The sequence below is a fragment of the Triticum dicoccoides genome, chromosome 3A (assembly GCF_002162155.2).
Source record: "Triticum dicoccoides isolate Atlit2015 ecotype Zavitan chromosome 3A, WEW_v2.0, whole genome shotgun sequence".
In the NCBI taxonomy this organism is placed as follows: domain Eukaryota; kingdom Viridiplantae; phylum Streptophyta; class Magnoliopsida; order Poales; family Poaceae; genus Triticum; species Triticum dicoccoides.
Window position 1 is genome coordinate 16225930 of NC_041384.1, and position 19205 is coordinate 16245134.

Genomic DNA, 19205 nt, shown 5'->3' on the forward strand with positions numbered 1-19205 from the left:
AGCGGCTTAAATAGCCACCTCCGCCCTACATTTCGAACTCCTATGTTACTACTCTCAACTGCCCCGTTGGACACCGCAGTTGGGCCCATTAGTTTTTTTGAGGGATTGTTGGGCCCATTAGTGGGCTCGATCAGCTGCCCGAGTCGCCTTTGGGCTTGATTTGGGCACGTTCTGTAAACTACTATGGGCCCATAAGCGGTGGTTGGGCATTTTTTTTAACTTTCTACACCACGAGTTGCAACCAACACAAACAGCATTTTTTTTGTAAAGATTTTACTTGTCCGTTTTTATGTCAGTTCAATTAGTTGGAATTAATGAATTTAATAAAAAATATTATCTTTTAGAAAAATATATCGTGAAATGAATGTTCATATAACTGGAAATTCATTAATTCAACAAAATGTTAGTAAATACTATAATTGTGCACAAATTTAAGAAAGTGCCAAAAATAATTAAAATGTGTTCACGAAGCTTAAACATAGCCATGAAGTTAAACGTTTTCACAACTGTTTTAAATTACTCATAATTTTTTTAAATTGTACATGTATTTAATAATATTCATGATTTTCAGAAAACATAAATCTTCTAAGTGTTCGCTGGTCTTAAAAACATTCATGTGTTTAAAAAATGTCCATTTATTTATTCATTTTTGCATGTTTTAAACACAAACACACACGTGTACGTATCCACTCATGTACACCAGGGAGTACACATAGCAGCACCAGTCGTACATACGGCACACACGCAATATCATGAGGACACATTCGGCTAACATGAATGTCCCATGCAACCAACCACATCGGCCCCAACCCAAATAAAAGGATAACTCCAGCCGCACTTAAAAAAAAGCAAGAGAATACCATAGTGTACAGAAGGCTAAGAAGCCGCAGCAGCAACAACATCACATCCAGACGTCTCCGGCACTCAGAAAGATACATCTATAAATACAAAATGAACCATATAATTAAGTAGCAACAAACAACAGCCAAAAATAAAATTTCACTGAGGCCCAAACGAATTTCCTCCCTGCGAGACGCAACAGAAGCACGACTACCTGCTTACAACAACAAATCACAACAATTAATCCACAAAAACAACAAAAACCAATCGAATGAAAAAAAAGAGACAAACCAGATTGAATCGCCGAAACAGGAGACGGCACCAAGCAAGCATGCGGAGAAGGCAAAGCACGCGCGGGACGACCAAGCCGACAGAACGGGCGACGATGGTGAATCGTAGGCCTGTCCGGCGAATTAGCAGAAGCAGCACCACGCCCTGAACCACCGCGACGATCAACCGTAAGACCACGCGAGCCACGAGGCCGGCCAGGACGACGCAGACCATCACAACTGAATGAAGGAGCAACCATCGAGCAGTAAGACATCAATGAGATCACGAACAACACCACAAAAGAAGAAGACGCCTATTTATAGCCTGATAACAGGCAGGACGACTCTAGAAAGAAGATAAAAATCGGCACCGACGAAAGAAGCCGAGCACACTCTGGAAAACGCGATCAAAGCGGCAACAAGAACGACACAAGAAAACACCAACTGCACCAAAAGGCAACAGCGGCATACACGCAAACCAGTGACAAATAGAAACGACAGGCCGTCAAAGTATTTTAATCGAATCCCATGCGACGAAGTATGTTGACCGTGTTACACCCGTGCACTGCATGCCACAGAGTATATTGATCAGGTTGCACGGTTGCACTGCATGTATTAGAGTATATTGATCGTGTTGCACTCGTACACTGCATGCAACGTGCAACGGAGTATATTGATCAGGTTCACGGTTGCACTGCATGCAACGATGTATATTTACACTGCATGCGACAACGAATAAATTATAGGGTGAAAACAAAACCGAGCGACGCAGCACCGCACCGCTTCGACCGATTACAGTTGCACAGTCACACCATCGATTCCGCTGCATGACCCCGCCCACATCCCTTGTCGTTTTGCTTATGGAGGCAAGCGCGAAACTCCTGGCCAGTTCCAATTGGTCAATTAGCCTGCATGCATACTGAAGCGACCACACATCACCGATGTCGCTGATGATCACGCCCATACCTCTTTTCGTTTTGCGTCTGGAATGAAGTGCCAATCGCCTGGCCAGTTCCAACTGATCGGTCGTCCACCACGCGGCATCGCCGCCCAATTAGTCTGCATGCATGCAACATCTGAAGTAACCACGTACCTAGACGTACGCTCTACTCATTTCTCCTGCCGTACATGCTGCTCCTACAATGCAAACACGTACGCACAATCTCCGTAGCACATACCGGCTAACCTATTGCATGCTAGAACGGTGGAGAGAAAGGAAAACAAAAATTTCAACTCCGCACGGTAGAGCAAGAATGGCCAAGGGCACACGTTAAGAAAGAAATCACGTTCAAACAACAGAAAGCGACGGCTCGACAGGAAATCTGACCCAACAGGGAACTGGCCATTCTTGCTTCATATAAAGGAAAGAACAGCGCAGCCTGGCCCACGCACACTCAAAAAACGCTAAATCAACCAAACCAAATGCCACACCCGTTCAAAAAATTTGAACCAAAACCTCAAATCCACAAAGTAGTTCTACACGGTCATATCCCCAAAAAATAGCACGTGGCATATCTAGGATTCACCATGGGTCTTTTTCAGCCAAGTGGGTGAATCTTGGGGCAAAAACGTTGCCTGGAATAGATGCTTGAGTATTTTTTTTGGTGATTTGTTGGGCGGGCCACGGCACAGTTTTGCCCGTGAGTAGCTCCGCCAGTGGACGTGCCACCGTCAGCGTGCGCTTGAGGTCAAGGTGAAGTTCGCCGTCGCCTACCTGTCGCCAGCGCGGAACAGAGTGAGACGGTCCGGGTCCACGTCCACCAAGACCACCTCGCTGCCGTAGGTGAGGCGGTGGAGGAGGTGCACCTCGAGCATGCCAACATTGACGTCGGGGAAGAAGTAGGGCTGGTACCGGCAGGTGCGCTCGTGGTCCTCCACGCGCAGCCGTGCTTGCGGTTGCGGCAAGGGAAGCGGAAGGACCGGACGTGCGGCTGCGGGTGTAGTCCTCGGAGCCGGAGCGGGTCACGCCGGTGATGTACGTACGCGACTCAACCAACTAGGGCACGGAGAGGCTGTTTAAGCAAGCGCACCCTCCTCTCCTCTCCTCTCCTCTCTTGCACCACTTTTTTCTTGTGTAAGCAAGCAGCAAGCACGTCTCGATCGTGCACCACTTGTTTATGCATGCATGACGTCAAGATCCTGCTGATATCACGTATATCGTCCTTTTATTTTTTTGTTGAATCAATTCCTCATCTTTGTCTTTTTGCATTCCAGTTCAAAGAAAAAAAATCACTTTCTTTTTCCTTCTTTCTCCAAGAGACACAGATCGCCCCGCATTCCTGCTAGTAACTGAAATGAAATAGCCAGCAATTGCTGGACCTTTAAAAAAGAGAAGAAGAAGAGACACAGATCGAGCTCGCCTTCCGTTTGTCCTTTTTTTTTCTTTCCTTGATTGAGTCCCAATTATTATTAATTCTTGGTTGCGCTCGATCTCATCCCCAAGTCCAAACCAAACCCCAAGTCCCCAAACCAAACCAGACCAACAAGCCGCGACTCATCTGTCTCTTCCTCTCCCCCGATTGATTCTTCCCCAATCCACCCGCCGCCGGCGACGTCCTCTCCGCCAGCCCCGCCGAGGGCCTCGTCTCCTGCAGCCCCACGATGACCTCCCTTCTTCCAGTGCTCCCTCCTAAGCAACAGCGCGCCCATCACTTCCACCCATGGATTGGGCGAGAGAGACGGCCACGAACGCCCTCCATCTTCCGGCGACAAGGACCCAGGCCGACTGCACCCACCAGCGGCGGCTCGGCTGCTGCTCCAGCAGCGCGACGGAGACCGATCCCGTCCACCCTCTTCTCTCTGCGGACATGGGGAGCGGCGGCATCTCCGACCTTGCTGCCTCCCCTCCCCACGCGCTGCAGGACCTAGACTAGACGCCCAAGGTACGCCCTCCTCCTTACTTCTCCATTCCGCAAGTCCATAGCCTCCTCTCATGTGCTTGCTTCCTTCATTCGGCAGAATTGCGCTGCAGATCCGACCCCGCGCACGACCACGACCACGACGACGCCCACAGGATCTCCTCGCCGCGCCGGCTTGCATGTCTCTCCATCTCCTCCCGGTAAGAAATTCCCGTATCTCAACCTGCTACTTCTGCCTCCATCCTGTCGGTTGAATTATGGAAAGTGATTCGTGATTGTATTACTTGCCCACGAAGGGGTTATATGCCATGTCCAGAGGATAACTGCCCGAGCTATACGTACCTAGTGCGTGCACATCCGGCGAGTCTCAGTAGGGGAAATCGTGAGCCTAACTACGTAGGACTCGGTCCTGACGTTACATGCGCACCGTTGGTCTTCCAAGAGCCCCCCGCAGTCACAACAGGGGCTTCGACCATGTTGAGACTGGACCGGAAGTCGAGGAAGACTGTTGACGGTAGCCCCTTCATCATGAAGATGTCGGTAAACTGCGACGTAGAGGGAACGTGGAGCACACGGACGTCACCGAAGGAAACCCGCTCGCGGACAAAGTGTATAGGTTGATCTCGATGTGCTTTGTCCGCTGATGCTGTACAGGGCTGGTGAAGAGGTACATCGCGCTCACGTTGTCGCAATAGATGATCGTCGCCCTGTGCGAGCACCGGAGCTCACGAAGAAGTTGCCTCGGCCACGGCCTTGGCCACAACCTTGTATTCCGCCTTCGTGCTCGAGCGCGAGATGGTCCGTTGCCGCTTCGACGACCATGACACAAGGTTGTCGCCGATGTAGATGCAGTAGCCTGACGTGGACTTGCGCGTGTCGGGGCAACCGACCCAATCGGCGTCCGAGTACGTAACAAGCCGGTGGTCGGGGGAGTGCCGTAGGTGAAGGCTGAGCTGCGGTGTACACCGAACATAGCGCAGGATCCGCTTGAGGATGGTGTATAGTGCGGCTCCCGCGGGACGTGCATAAACAAACAGACCTGTTGGACCGCATAGGCGATGTCTGGAGTGAGAGTAAGGTACTGAAGAGCACCGGTGAGACTGCAGTAAAGAGAAGGATCAGACACGGGTGAGCCGTTCATGGCAGAGAGTTTGGCATGGGTGTCTAGGGGGTGGCGACGGGCTTTGCAATTGCTCAAGTGGGCGCGCTCAAGGGTCTCCAGAGTGTACTGCTGCTGTGAAAGGAAGAGGCCATGCAGACCACGCTCGATGTTGATCCCCAGAAAGTGATAGAGCTCACCAATGTCAAACATGGAAAACTCATGGTGGAGTCGTGAGATGATGCGGCGAAGCAATGAGGTGGAGCTGGGGTGAGAATAATATCGTCAACGTACGAAAGGAGGTATGCGGTGGCGTCGTCATGATGTAGGATGAACAACGAGGTGTCGCTCTTGCAAGCGGCACACCCGAGGCGAGTAAGGTAGGTGGTGAAGCGCTGGAACCACGCCCACGGAGCCTTATTAGGCCCGTAGAGCGAGCGATGCAGTTTGCACACATGCAATGGGCGTGAAGTGTCGACGAAGTCGGACGGCTGCTGATTGTAGACGACGGTGTCAAGGTGGCCGTGGAGGAATGCGTTCTTGATGTCCAACTGGGGGACGAGACGGCAAGGCTAAGGATGACGTGGATCGTCGCCGACTTGATGACAGGGCTCAAAGTCTCCTTGAAGTCGATGTCGTGCTGCTTTGTCAAGCCGCACAACGCCAAACGGGCCTTGTACCGTGCAAAGGAGCCGCCAGGGTTCATCTTGTGCCCAAAGATTCACTTCCTCATCACCAAGTTGATACATGCAGGGGAGACAACAATGACCAAGTTTCGTTCTATAACAAAGCAGTGTATTCCTCTAACATAGCGTTGTAGCAATTTTGATCTTTGAGGGCTTGTTTGTGTGAGGAAGGAATAGGTGAGATGTGATCTGTAGTTACAGAAAGGGTGAAAAGATTTTTAGGTTGAAGAAACCTGGCCTTGGCACAGGTGCGCATGGTGTGTTGGTTTTTTGGGGGTGCGACCAGGACCGCACATGGGGAGGGGGGGTGAGCGAACAAGGAGATGTGGGCACGACAGAATCTGTGCGACCAGGCGCTAGGGCGGACGTACACCCGCATGCAGCCACACGACTCATGCATGACGAGACGCTCCCTGATTGGTTGCATGTGTGGGTGGGGTAGGTGGAACGCGTGGGTTGGTGTCCAGACAGTTGGCAGGTGCGAGGGATCCCGAATGGGATCGGCCTAATGGGTACGAGGTAGGTATGGTCGGGGTGGAGGCTGCATGCGTGGGGCTCTTAGCGAAGGGAAAAGTGAGTTCGTAAAAAATAACGTGCCTGGACGTGATGACTTTGCAGGTATGGAGATCGAGGCACCTATAGCCCTTGTGATCGAGCGGGAGACCGAGAAGAACGCACGGGGTGGATCGAGGGGAGAGTTTATATGGTGTGGTGGCGTAGAGGTTGGGGTAGCACAAACCTCCAAATGTCTGTAAGTAGTCATTGGATGGGTGCGTGCTGTTGAGCATAAAGTGTGGTGTGTTTTGTTGGATGGTGCGTGAGGGACGAACATTGAGATGGTACGTAGAGGTGTGTAGCGCTTCTACCCAAAATTTCGGTGGCATGTGGGCTTGGACAAGTAGAGTGCGGACAATGTCGTTGGCGGAGCGGATGGCACGCTCAGCCTTGCCGTTTTGCGGTGATTTGTGGGGGCATGACAAGCATAATGAGGTGCCGTGAGCGGCAACGAAAGAGCGGAGAGAGGAGTTGAGGAACTCGGCGCTGTTGTCGCACTTCATGCATTGAATGAAAACACGAAATTGGGTGAGCACAAATTAGAGGAATCGGTGAAGAACACCGGGAGCATCAGATTTTACACGTAGGGTAAAGTCCATGTATAATGAGAAAAATCATCCATTATGGTCAAGTAATATTTGTAACCGGAACAACTAGGCACCGGCGAGGTCCAAAAGTCACAATGAATTATTTAAAACAGGAAAGTTGTAACAGTGCTAGGATTTTAAAAAGGCAACCGTGGTTGCTTCCCTAATTGGCACGCCTCACATGAATGGGAGGGGGAGGGTTTATTACAATCTAGAAGAAACTTTTGTGCTAAACAGGAAAGGGAGGCACATCCGGGTGCCCCAAACAGTGATGCCAAATCTCGCCGGTGCCGAGGAAGAACTCCGAAGGACTTGAACCGTCGTACCGGTAGAGCGTGCCGTAGCTATTTCGTCCCATTAGGGGGTTCTGTGTTGCCAGATCCTTCACAGAGAAGTCAATGGGGTCAAATTCAACAGAGACAGAATTATCAGTGGCTAGTTGTTTAACGGAAATAAGAGCTGGGACAACATCAGATGAGACTAAAACATTGTCAAGGTGGAGAGAGCGAGAAGAAGGAAGAGAGGTGGAACGAATGGCAATAATAGGTCGTGATCCATTGCCAACGATAATAGGGGGATGCAGCTTTGAAACAGAATGAGATGAGGCGAGGATACCTGTGTTACTGGTGATGTGCATGGAGTCCCCGGTGTCAAGTTACCAGTCACTGGCGCTGGGCTGCTGGAGGCTCATCTGGTTGAGGGCGATCCCATGACGGCTGATGATGCCGTGGAGGCGCGGACGACCCAACGTACATCATGGGGTACGCGTGCTATGGACCACTGGGACGATGGACAAGCATGCCCGCTGCGTTGGGAGGAACCCATGGCGGGCGACCCTGCGGCGGAAAGGGGCCCCCCACACGGCGAAGTACCCCATCTAGGGGGTTTTGGCCGATGCAGCGGGAGGGGTGGGGTGCCCATGCCTACCAGGGTGACCACGGCCGCGGCCGCGCCCGCTGTTGCCGCCACACCCACGATTGGGATGTGCACCTCATGAGCCGCTGCTGCTCCCATGCTCCATGGGGGCCTTGCCGCGGTCAGTGCTGGAAGAGCTGCGGTCGCCAGAGGAGGGTCGCAGCCACCAAGGCCGATGAAGAGGGCAGATGAGCTGTCGGAGCTATCACAGGCATCCTGGGTGAGTTCCTCAAGAAGAAGCCATGAACGGGCCTGATTGAAGGTAGGGAACGGGGTTTGCATTGAAAGGATGGTGGCGATGACCTGGTATTAGTGTGAGAGGTCTCACAGAAGCTACAGCGTCAAGGTCCTGTCCATGACGGGCTCTTCGACGTCCGCGAGGGCATCCGCCAATGCCTTGAGCCGCCCGTAGTATTCCGCGACCCGCAGATCGCCTTGGTGAGCGCGGGAATTTGGCGCTGAGATGCACGGCTTGGGCGGGCTGGTTGGCGAGGAAGAATTCACGGAGTTGGTCTAGACGCGGTACGTGGTGTTGCCCTTGCCGCGAACGACCTCATACAAGGCGTCGGTGATGGTGGAGTAGAGGAGCAGAAGGAGGGTCCGGTCATGTGCCGCCACGCCAGTGTCTGTTGCTCGGGGTCAGAGTAGTGGTCGACGTGGCTCGCAACGGAATACATGGTGAGGATGCAGCGGCAGAGCTTGTGCCAGTTAGAGTAGCTGCCGAACTCGACATCCAGCTTGAAGGTGATGAGGCTGTTGATGTTGTTTAGGTTGTGGATGGAGGTGATGGCAGAGGAAGAAGAAGAAAGAGCCGCAACAGGAAGAGTGGGCGGCGGCGCAAAAGGCAGCACAATCATGGCGTCTGAGGGGGTTGCGAGCGGAGCGGAAGCTACGGGGGTGAGAAGCTCAGAGGTGGGGAGAACCGGCGGCGGAGGAGGAGCAGCACTGCTGGTGAGGTCGCCGGAGGAAGAGGTGTTGCCGGTGTCCATGGTAGGTTCGCATGAAGGAACCTTCTGGTGCCAAGTTGAATTATGGAAAGTGATCTGTGATTGTATTACTTGCCCACCGAGGGGTTATATGCCATCTACAGAGGATAACTGCCTGAGCTATACGTAGGGCATGCACATCGTGTGAGTCCCAATAGGAGAGATCGTGAGCCTAACTACATAGGACTCGGTCCTGACGTTACATGTGTACCATTGTTCTTCCAACACTGTCGACGCGAGCACAAGTACTCGCGGCAACTTGGGCTTTTCTGGTCCTCCTGATTGCGAAGCTGTGCGGTCTTGGTCTAGGGTTTGCGAGAATAGCAGCTGTTGGTAGGATCCACTGATTCGTGTATGCGTGGTTCTTGTTTAGTCGGGATCCTACTTTTTCTGGTCGGTGGTGAATTTGGGTTGCTCGGGTTGGCGTTGAAACTGACTTTTTTGTGGTGCAATTTGTACAGTTTCTGTCGGTTTCCTTAGTGCAAATTGTGGAACAATTTTTTTGTAAACGATCTTGCTTACGAGTTTTGAGTAGCAGAGCTGCTGTGTATGGTAGGTTTGGACCTTCTCAACCCAATTGCTTGCTGATTAATTGAGTTATTGAATGCTTACAGGTTGTTAGGTTGAGCGTTTTAGGTTAATAAAGCCACATCGTCCATTCCATGCATAAAGGCCATGCACACTCACAACACACAGAGTTTCCCAGTTTACGGTTATAGGCCTAACTAAAACAGAACGGGAAACAAACAATAACATTAAGGGGACTAAGTAAGGCGGAGACCCGGTTGCCGCGTGCATGGTTCTAATCCTCTCCATGGCGTGCTCCAGGGCTGTTATATCCGTCATTGTTGGTTCAACATGTAGCTATCTTATTTGTAGGCTGTAGAGTTGCTAACATTTCTTTTTGTTTTGCCGGCGGCCAGGAAGACGACATGTACTTTACTGGCTGGTGATGGTGAATTCTCACACCTTCGCATTGAAGAAAGTCTCGATATTTTGAAGGAGTTGCATTGAGGACAATCCCCACAGTCACAGGCCAGTTACTCTTTCCATAAAGAAATTGCTAAGCCTCTGCTGTGTGCTGTCTTTTTGGATTTCCATTGAATTGACTTGTGAAGTTGCTGCTAAAAGCCACGCAACTACGCGGTTTCAATAGTTGGATAGCATCAAGCTCCGAGTTTTGTTCGGTACACTCTGAGATGTAGACGTCCGAAAGATATATCTTTTGTTGTCTAAAGTAAATAACTTAACTACCATCATGTGCTAGTGATGTTCCTGATACACACTAGTTGTTCGTAGATGCTTTTTATCCTCCATTTGGTGTCTAGTGTTCATAGAAACACATGATTATCTTTGTGTGATATAAACTGACTGACTGCCAAGTTACAATTTACTAAGTGAAAGTTTTTTTTATCAGTGGCATATAAGTGACAGAGAAGTGCCTGTAGCCTGTAGGCTAGAGACTGACATTGTTTCCTGTTACCACTTCTAACACCAATAATGTTTCCTGTTAAAACATGTTCATCTAGAGTAAATATTTTTACTTTGAGCAAGCACAATCCAGTTCTAGGTTTGCATAGATTCAGTTCTCCATTAAAGCTGGGATAGAACTGCAAAAACGTCTGATATTACGGGACAGAGGTAGTACTTATCAGTTTCAGAATAGAACAAGTTCATCTGGTTAGATTTCGAGCCTCCTTTATAGCTCGGGCATTTCCTATGTTATACTTCTCAGTTTCTGAACTGAACAAGCTCATCTGGATAGATTTCGAGTCTCCTTTATAGTTGGGACATTTCCTATATTATACTTCTCAGTTTCTGAACTGAACAAGTTCATCTTGATAGATTTGAGTGGGGAAAATTTAATGTACTAGCAACAATACATCATTACTTCAACGTGGTCTGTTTATATAGTTTTTCTTTTCCTTTTGTCTGAAGAGTGTTTCATGAATTGCTCATTCTGAACCCATAACCTGAATTTATTTATGTTGGCGAACTGAAAATATGTACCGTATGTCCCAGTAACCGTAGAGCGAAAACTTTAACATAATTATGCTTGGCTTGATGTTCACTTCACATCTTGCACATTCAAATGAGATGTAGGTGCCTGAAAGACAAATCTTCTGTAGTCTACAAAAAATACCCCCTCCGATCGGAAATAACTGACGTGGTTTTAGTTCAAATTTGAACTAAAACTACGTTAGTATTTCCAAACAGACGGAGTAACTAATTACCATTATGTGCTAGTGATGATCCTGATACACACTAGTTACTAGTAGATGCTTTTTTATCGTCCGAGTGGTGTCCAGTGTTCATAGAAACATATGATTATCTTTGTGTCATAACTCATAAACTACTAACTGCCAAGTTACAACTTACTAGTGAAAGTTTATTTTTTATTAGTGGTGTATAAGTGAAAGATCGTGGCTGTAGCCTGTATGTCTAGCCTGAGAGCAACTCTAGCAGACCCCGCAAAAATTGGACCCGCAAAACGCATTTGCAGTTTCACGAAGATCGCGTTTGCGGGTCGAAAACATGCGCGCCCCATCAGATACCGTATCTAAACCTGCATAATTTGAAAAAACACGTTTGCGGGAGAAATTGCACAAACATAGTTCATCACATCACATACTAGAGAGTTCATACATAATACATTATCAACAAATTAAGCATAGATAATACTAAATGCTACGGTTAACTAGTAGTAGAGGGGGTCGGATCTGACGGCGGCGAGGTCGCGGCAAAATGGAAGACGCCGTGGAGGCCGATCGACGCTCAATCCTCCTCGCCGGAGCTGCATAGATCGACGTACTTCACCGCCTGCTCCGCGCGGATGCGGCGCCACTCCTCAGCCTTCTCGTTGGCGGCGACGTTGTCGGCGATCGCCTGCCGCCACTCGAGGGCTTCGAGCTCCGAGGCGTGGCGCCGGCGCTCCGCCTCCTCGCGCACGCTCCGCTCGGCGATGGCAGCAACAACGGCGTCGAAGTCCGCGACGTAATCCTCGGGCTCGATGACTTTGCGGCGGCCGAGCGGAGCGGGCTCCTCGGGCTCCTCCTTCACCGGGACGAAGGCGAACGGCGTCGGCTCCTCTGCCTCCTCGTCGTCGTTCGACCACTCCCTCTTCACGGGGAGAAAGCCCGCGCCGATGGACGAGGAGGATCCGGCGTAGGAAGATCTCGCGGAGGAGAAGGACGCACGCCGGCGGTCGTACTCCTCCGTCTCGCTGCGGTTGAAGCTCGCCGGCGGCGACATCCCATGGTTGGTCCACTTCTGGGCGCCGCGCTTCCTCGCGCCGTCCGACCACACGCGCCGCTCGCGCTCTGGGTCCCTCTCACGGCCGGATCTGCTGCCGGAGTCGCGTCCGGACATCCACATTCGGCCTCACATGGCGGCTGGAGGCGGGGCGGGTGATCGCCGTCGGTGAAAAATGTGGAGAGGGGAAAGGGGAATCGGGTGGCTCGCGGCGGCGGGGGGATAGGGTTTGGACCCGCAAAAGGGTCGCGGAATCACAGTTATACTGTTCGGGGCGTGCGGTTGCGGGCTGCGGCAAAAAATTTTGCGGGCCGGGCGAGTATGCGGGCTCTGTTCTGGCCAGAAAAATGGGCTGAGCCCGCATACTCGCCGGAATTTTTGCGGGTCGGGCGTTTTGCAGGGTCTGCTAGAGTTGCTCTGATATTGTTTCCTTTAGCACTTTCGGTTCATGCAGGTTTTATTCAGTTCTTGGACTGGTTAGTGCTCTCTTACTGGTTATATTGGTTGCTTGGGCATATAACTTGTTCTGTTGGGATTCGTTCATTTTATCTCCTTGCTAAGATTTGGATAATCGAAAAAGTGAAACAGGAGGTGTTAAGTCTCATATTTGTGTATTAGATGTTTTGCAAACCGAGACAGAGAACCGAAAATGAGCTGCAGTTCTAAATAATTGGCCATGTCTGACTTGATAACAACTACGGACCGTCCACTATCCAGATTCTTCCATCCTAAAATCTTCAGTTAGCATTGCTCAAGTAATCATTTATGTTTTCTTTCTATTTTGCCGGATCTTACATTATTATCCTCGTTTTGATTAGGGCCTTCCATTTGAGCAACAACATGTTTAATCAAAATGAGATGTGGGGATGGTGATCCAGAGAAGCTAACTCAATATTCATTTTACCAGTTTCATGAAGATTGAGCCCTCCTTGATTTTGAGGTCTGTTAATATGTCTTCTCCAAGGTTGAATCATGTATAAACTGCATAAGCTTTCGCTATTTCTATTACCTTTCTATTTTCTTCCCTCTAGGAAATCAGTTATGTTAACTATTAGGATGCTCGAAAATAATCACCAGATCAGATGATAATAATATGGTATTGAAATGCTATTTACTCTTAAAATATACCTGACTCTTTACCAGTGATGTTAGCTGCATTTCATCCCCAATCAAGAAAACATTATTCCTGAGAGGTGAAAAGGAATTAGCGACTCGCATTCTTTCAGATATGCCGCCTTGTCAATAGCCAAGATTTTCGTCCTCACATCAAGTTTGAACAAATAGAAAGACTTAGAAGCAGTATAAAATTTGAATCTTGCTTCTCCTAAACAGAATTTCTTGACTGAACTATATTTTCCTCTCCTTTCAAAGATAATCATTTCTAAAAGATTTTTGAAATTGGTGTTACAACAAATCGTCGCCTTGTAAGCCTCCATTTTTGTAGATCTTAGGTCATTAAACTTGAAAGATCTCTTGTTGAAGGTAGTAAAAAAGATTTTTCACTAAAAGAAGACAACTTGACTAACAAATTTTTGGCAGGCACCTCCATTGAACACAACTGACATGGAAGATCTTTTGATAAATTATCAGCAATTTTTTTAAATGCTTCTACCTTGTCCATAAATTCATTATCTTTGTAGAAGGTGCGGCTATATTTTTGTATACCACTCAGGACATTGTTTTGCTAGCACATTATAAAAATCATTTTCAATGATCTGTTACTCTCAAAGTAGCCCCTCTCAAGTCTCTTGATACGGTTATTCAGATATATTTGTGACATTTTTTTCATTGTCCATTTCGCTCTTGCTACCAAATAGGACAATATCACCGAGGGAACACTGATCGTCGTTTACAGGCCGATGCTCAATTAGTTCCATAACACAACATGCAGTTTCAGTCTTTATGGTAGGATCATCCATCCATTGCGTTCCTTGGACATTATGCTACTCAAAAAATTACTTGGGTGTGACGAGTCTGTGGACTTTGTATAGCACATGATATCTATGGAGGACGCGCAAGCAGGTGATGGGCGATGATTTTACAAAATTATTGATGCTAGGATAATTATGTCTATCTTATATTAAGGAATTTTGACCTTTTGATTTATAATATATAATGTATCCGTAGCCATCAGATGAAAAGTAAGACGTGATCTCTCATACTACCACTTAGGGGTGTCTTATTCCCTTGGGACTTTCTCAGTTCCCTAGGAAAAACGTATTTTTTTTTAAAAATCTGAGAAATAAATTTGCTCACGCTTAGAAGTCCATATACATTAAGAACTCTTGATCTGATCGTTCCATACGAGAGCATGCATGTTATTACGTGAGGAAAGTGTAAACTAAGACCTCCTAACAATCAATTTACAAATAACCATTGGATCTTAATTTTACGACTAGGATTAAATGTTATATGGAAGTATATTGGATTGTGCTTAGCAGACAATATACGTTTAGAATTCTTGATCCAATCGGCCCTAAAGAGCCAATACAGGTTCCCCTAAAAAAACAGAGTCCATAATACATGTTACGTGAGGAAACATGTAAACTCAGACCAACTAACAAGCTACATCTTCTCAAAAAATAAAATAAAATAACGAGCTATACATTTTTCACGGGGAACGTACTAATCCATTTACCCATGCATGTCACCCAGCCAGCAATATACTATCGCAGATAAATGCATGTTTGTTCCCTATGTTCAAAATCTGCGTACAGTACCTAGGTGTCATATACATACATCTAGGTACGAGGGATAACTATTCTCTTACCCACAAAAAAAGAACTAATTGTTCTATTCCAATAATATAGGTACCCAGTTTCAAAAATAAAAGTACAAAATCACAATGTGTGTAACCTGTATACTATATCAATCATGTCAATAAATATCATTTATAATACTTCCTATTCTCTCAAATTTTTGTATCTTATGCACTTAGTGTTGTAAAAATATATAAAGAAATTAGAGCCGCAAAATTCTAAATCTATCTAGAAAATATTTGTAATAACGAAATACTAGATTCGAAGATAACTGTAACTTCTAAAGGGGTGCAAGTGCGTCCGAAAATCACGGATTTTAGACGTGAATGTGTGTATTTTTACTTGAGGCAATGACTATGTGTGTTTAAAGCTCAATAAATAAGATATTTAATGATTATGCAAAAAAATATGACCGACTGTAATCAATAAATAATCTTAGTTCATACTAATCAAAAGAAGGAATGTGCTCACGTACAAAAAAGAATTATGGCATAGGTGTCGCTAGATAGTGCTATAGATCATACGCTAGAGTAACATTTAGTTGTCACCAGTCAAAGAAAGGTATGTGATTACTTTTCTTGATGGCTCGGTTGAGATGTCGGAACCATATTCTAAACTCAAATAGGTTTCAAAAATATGAGAAATGTTAAACCTCCAATATATTTAGGAGGTTTCAATACTCCAAGAATTTAAGATTGACCATGAGAGAGCGCGATAGAGCACATTTGAATTCGGCGAAGATCGACCGAGTTATGTTGTAAGACATTACAAAACAATGATGTCACCAACTGTAGTTGTGGCACAAGGATCAACACAAAACTATGATAAATATAAACATCAGACATGAACCACTATGTTCTGAATATATCCATATTAAATTGGAATTGCACTCACATATATTCCTCTATACTATGAACAGGCCCGTGCGGACACACGGGTTGACGACTAGTGGAACTAATTGAGCATCGACATGTAAAAGACAATCAGTGTTTCCTCAGTGATATTGTCCTATTTGGTAGCAAGAGTAGAATGATTATTGACAAGGGTCACAAATACATTTGGATGACCGCATGAAGAGATTTGAGAGGAGATACTTTAAGAGTAACGGGTCATTGAAAAGGATTCTTCTTGTGTGCTGGCTAAACAATTTACTGAGTGCTATACAAAATATAGCCGCGCCTGCTACAAAATTAATTATTTTATGGACAAGATGGAAGCTTTTAAAGAATTTGCTGATAAATTATCAAAAGATCTTCCGTGTCGGCTGCGTTTAGTGGTGTTGTTTGCCAAAAATTCGTTAGTCAAGTTGTCTTCTTTTAGTGAAAAGTCTTTTCTTACTAACTTCAACAATAGACCTTTCAAATTTAATGACCTAAGATCTATAGAAATAGAGGTTTACGAGGCGACGATTTGTTGTATCACAAATTTTCAAAATATTTTAGTAATGAATATCTTTGAAGGGAGGGAAAAATATATTTCATTCAAGAAATTCTATTTGGGAGAAGCAAGACTCAAATTGTGTACTCTTTCTAAGTCTTTCGATCTGTTCAGACTAGATGTGATTAGGAAATCTTGGTTATTGACGAGGCAGCATATCTGAAAGAATGTGAGTCGATAATTCCTCTTCGCCTCCTGGGGATAACTCATGTTTCGTTGATTAGAGATGAAATGCAGCTAACATCATTGGAAAAGAGTCAAGTATGTCTTAAGAGTAAACAACATTTCAATATCATCTTATTATCTTTCGCTCTGGTGATTATTTTCAAACACCAGTAGCTGGGATGAAATGCGACTACCATCACTAGTAAAAAGTCAGGTATGTCTTAATAATTAATAGCATTTCAATACCATCTCATTATCATTGATTTGGTGATTATTTTCAAACATCAATTGGTGCTTACAGATAGTTTATATTCACTATTGCTAGATTGCTTAAGAAGATCAATTTGGGAGAAGTCACTTTGAGATATTGCGTGCAATTGGTTACACAACACACTTACTAGATACACAATATAGAATGCACCCTTCAATAAGTCAGTTTCCGAGTAAGAAATTCTACAATAAACTAATTTCTGATGGAGAGAATGTGCATCATAACGAATTAACAAGACATATCTCTTCGGAATTATTCATCATCCTTACTCATTTATTGATATTAAAGGTGTGGAAAGTCCTGGTGATAATGCAATAAATATGGTTGAGGTTGCTGCAGTGACTCATATTATTGAGAAACTCCGGGAAGCTATATCTAGTCTTTCAAATAAAATGTTGAAAACGTTAAATAACTTCTTCACATCAGGTTTGATGGATCTAATAGATTTTCTTCGGTCTTAAACTACCATAGAATGCTTAAAGGAGGAGCAAATAACAAGGGTTGTTGTCTTATCACCACATAAAGGCCAAGTAGCTGTTCTACAAGGAAAGTTTGCACCGAAGTTCGAGGATCATGCATATCTTCCCGTTACAGTGAGTACATTTGATGGATTTCAAGGTGGCGACAAAGATATCATCTTAATTTCAATGGTAAGGTGCAATCATAATGGGCAAATAGACTCCTCTCAAGTCTAAACAGAGTTAATGTTGGAGTAACTACAGCAAAGTATGTTATTATTCTGTGACATCTAAATTTAGTGTTTTGTTTAAACTTTATTTTAAATTTAAATAACATGGTTTTTGCACTCCCTATGTATCCTTGGAGATATAAAAACTGGTTTGTGATTCAATATGGGCAGAGGTAGTCAAGGACTCTGAATGCCGTGGATTTTTGAGTGATGTTGATTGTTGTGCAAACTTAAAATAAGAAGTGGAGAAACAATAAAAGAGTAAGTATAGGTAATAATGTGAGATTATTGTTTAAAAGGGCGTTCACATATTCTTATTGCTCTACTGTTTGTTTTGTTTTTTCTCTCTATCTTCGTATTTTTATATTATTTGAATTATCTGCATACGATGTGGCACCTTTTGTATTGCAGGAACGTGCTAATGCAATATCTGGATCAACTATACCCTGAGAAGCCCACTGTTGGCAGCAGGAATTGGGCTTATCAGGTTAGTTGATCCATATATTGTATTAGCAGGTTCCTGCAGTAGAAAAGGTGCTACATCAAACGCAGATAATTCAGATCATAGAAAAACATGAAGATAGAGAAGAAAACAAAACAAACAGTAGAGCAATAAGAATATGTGGACGCCTTTTCAAAAAATAATTCCACATTATTACTTGTACCTCCTATTTTAGTTGTTTCTCCACTTCTTGTTTTAAGCTCGCACAACAATCAACATCACTCAAAAATCCACGGCATCCAGAGTCCTTGACTACCTCTGCCCATACATAACCATAAGTCTCTAAAGTTTTTGATATAGATACATAAGTAATACCTATGCAAAAATCGTGTAATTTAAATTTTAAATGAAGTGTAAATAAAACACTGAATTTGAATGTCACAGAAGAATAACATACTTTGCTCTAGTTAATGCAACATTAGCTTTGTTTAGATTTGAGAGGAAGCCTATTTGCCCATTATTATTGCACCTAACCATTGAAATTAAGATGATATCTCTCTTCCCACCTTGAAATCCATCAAATATACTCACTGTAACATAAAGGTATGCATGATCCTTGAACTTTGGTGCAAACTTTCGTTTTAGAACAACCACTTGGCCTTTGTATGGTGATAAGACACCAACACTTGTTATATGCTCCTCCTTTAAGCATTCTACGGTAATTTAAGACCAAAAAATATATTAGATCCATCAAACCTGATGCGAAGATGTTACTTAATGCTTTCAACATTCTGTTTGAAAGCCTAGATATACCTTCCCCGAGTTTCTTAATAATACGAGTCACTACAGCAACCTCAATCATATTTATTGAACTTTCATCATGCTTAATTCCGGAGAGATATGTCTTGTAAAATCGTTACGACACACATTCTCTCTATTAGAAATTAGTTTTAATGTAGAATTTCGTATTCAGAAACCGACTTATTAATGGGTGCAAGTGTGGTGTGTAACCATTGCACGCAATCTCTCAAAGTGACTTCTCCCAAATTGAGCTGCTTGAGCAATCTATAGAAACTATATATGAGCAGCAATTTATGTTTGAAAATAATCACCAGATCAGATGATAATAATATGGTATACCCGACTCTTTACCAGTGATGTTAGCTGCATTTCATCCCCAATCAACAAAACATTAGTTATCCCTAGGAGGTGAACAGGAATTATCGACTCGCATTCTTTCAGATATGTCGCCTTGTCAATAACCTAGATTTCTGTCCTCACATCCAGTCTGAATAGATCGAAACACTTAGAAGCGGTACAAAAATTTGACTCTTGCTTCTACTAAACATAATTTTTTGACTGAGCTATATTTTCCTCTCCATTCAGAGATATTCAT